Raw genomic sequence first — 2,862 nt, 5'->3', positions numbered from 1 at the left:
TACTGGTCAGACAGGACTTACAAAAAACAGCAGAGAGAACAACAGCCCTGGAAGGAAGGGTCAGCCTGTTAGAAGATGATATATCTCCATTAATTAAAGAAATTAAAAGGATGAAGGAACAGATATCCAAGCAGGCCTCCAAATTGGATGAAATGGAGAATAGGAGTCAAAGGGACAATATGAGGCTGGTGGGCCTGCCTGAAAAAAGTGAGGGTGTTAATCCCATGGAATTCGTAGAAAACTGGCTGGTTGAACTTTTCGGAAAATAATCATTTTCAACTACGTTTTCAATTGTAAGAGCACATAGGGTCCCCTTTAGGGCTCCTCCAGATGGGGGATATCCTAGACCACTACGCATGAAGTTTCTTAATTATAAGGACAAAGTGATGCTGTTGCGAAAAACAAGGAAGGCGGGAAATATCTTTTTTAACGGCATTAAAATATTGTTTTACTCGCCGTAACTGCAGAGGCGTAGAGCGGAGTTTATACAATCTAAGCGTACCTTACAAAAATTTAAGCTGTCTTATGCCCTTTTCTTCCCAGCAAGGTTACGTATAACAGCTTTGGGGGAACCCAGTTTTTTGAATCCCCAGCGGGAGTGGAGAAGTGGCTAGAAGAAAATAAAGAGAAATTTTAGATATTCCTAGAGAGGCGGGAGAGGTGAAATATGTATAGGATGTATTAGGATATCAGGAGGTATCGTTTGCTCTTTTCCTTTTTTTTTCTTTTTTGGGGGGGGGGGGGTAATTACACACAGTTGTTGTATGAGGAGCGGTGGATGGGAATGAAATGTGGGAGTAAATGTGTGGTACAGGTTGTATGGGAATTGGTCACTTCAAACCCCCTGGGGGTTCACCTAGCTAGGTGGTGGGGGGGGGGTGGCAGGGGGGGAGGAGGGAGGGGGGTTTGGTGTAGTCGATGGGGGTAGAAGAGGGGAGGGATATTCAATTTGGGGGTGGGGGAGGGAAGGGAGGGGGGAACGTGTTAGGGGGGGGAGGTATCATTGGTAAAGTACTCACAGTAAGTAGACACACTATTGGAAATTACCTAGGTTGGATCCAGGCCTACACACAAAGTTATGATTATAGGAAAATGGCATTTAAACCCCACATGAAAGTGCTTTTTAGTAAATATTTACCTAGGGTACCACACTGGCAATTTTAAGATGTTTGTTCCAAGCTAGGAAAATTATAGCATTAAGATGGCAATCAAAGGAACCCCCGACAGTAAAAGATTGGATCGTCACATTAAATGAAACTCTTTGTAGGGAAAGAATAGAGTACATTAAGAGAGGTAATCTCCAGGAATCTGACAGAATGTGGAGGCCGTGGTTGGAAAAGGTGGGCCGCCCTTAATAGGAAGTATAGAAAATAATGGAGTGGGGTACAGTAGCAATATAGCTAGTCCATTAAGGAAATTAAATACCAGACTGAAACGGGTGCTACAGAGTGGTTGTTTTAATAGGATAAATTATAGCTAATAGAAGTTCAGTTGTAAAAATTTTTGGGTATGTAATTAAACTATGAGTATTTTGGCAGGGGAGGGGGGTGTTGGTAGGGGAGGTGGGAGGGAAGGGTGTAGAATGAAGGAACCACAACATTTATATTAATTTGTATAACACTGGAATTGGTAGTAGGAGCTGGGTGTGGGGAGCCCTCTAGGCCCTCTTTAGTTATCTGGGCTGGCATATTGAACTCCTACTTTGTTCCTATTTATTTACTGTACTTAGCTTAGACAACGTTTAATTGGCTTCTTGTTTTCTGTCTGACTAAAGTTTTAAAGGGAAAAAAAAAAAAAAAAAGATATATAAGATAGAAAAATTAATAAAGCTTTAAGTTGTGAAAGGACAAAGGAGAAGAAGAAAAAAAAAGGGGGGAAAGTATTTACCATAATGATGTGAAACATCAGTTGATTAAGTTGATTTGAGTTGAATAAGCTTCTTGACAGTGTTTGCCGAAGTGGTAAAAAAAAAAAGAAAAAAAAAACAATCTGTCTCATAATTTGTTTGCCTCTTCACAAAATGTAATCTCATCTGAACAGTTCCAGTCGACTCTAAGAAATTGGCCATAGGGAATAGATTTAATTAATGGTGCCGGATGGGCACTGCTAGTGTGGAGTATGGTGTTACTTGCTGTCTCCTTACGATATAAGGAGGTAGCAAGTGTGCCATCTTCCAGGTTGCAAATCGTAATATCCAAAAAATGTATTTCTGACGTACTGTAAGTCATGGTGAAGTTTAAGTTACATGAGTTTTCATTCATGGCTGAAATACAATCATTCAATAGTTCAAGTGACCCCCCCCAGACAATCAAAATATCATCAATATAGCGTTACCAACTCAGTATCTTTTCGATTAGACGGGAGTAGTTGTCATCCATCAAAAAGGCCTGTTTCCACTCCCCCAGGTACAGGTTGGCATATGAGGGGGCACAACAGATCCCCATAGCCACACCCTGTACCTGGAGGTAGTGGGAACCGTCAAATAAAAAAGAGTTATGGACCAATATAAATTCCAATGCTGAAAGAATACATTCGTTAAACAGACGATTGTCCTTATGTGACTGAGAAATGGCATGACTAATCGCATTGATGCCCTGCTGGTGGGTGATGGAGCTATATAAAGCTTCAACATCAACTGCCACCAGCAGGGCATCAGGCGGCAATATCATTTCTTCTAAATTTTGAAGAAGAGGCAGAGTATCCCTGATATATGAAGGTAAGTTCATAACGTATGGCCTGATTTGTTCGTCTATGAATTTACTTAAAGGGGGGTTCCGGCCGCAATTTTCTTTTTTTTTTTTAAAGTCAGCAGCTACAAACACTGTAGCTGCTGACTTTTAATAAGGACACTTACCTGTCCAG

The sequence above is a fragment of the Aquarana catesbeiana genome, linkage group LG01 (assembly GCF_042186555.1).
Source record: "Aquarana catesbeiana isolate 2022-GZ linkage group LG01, ASM4218655v1, whole genome shotgun sequence".
NCBI classification, from domain to species: Eukaryota; Metazoa; Chordata; class Amphibia; order Anura; family Ranidae; genus Aquarana; species Aquarana catesbeiana.
The sequence above is the reverse complement of the archived record's forward strand: the minus strand, read 5'-3'. Positions refer to the sequence as shown.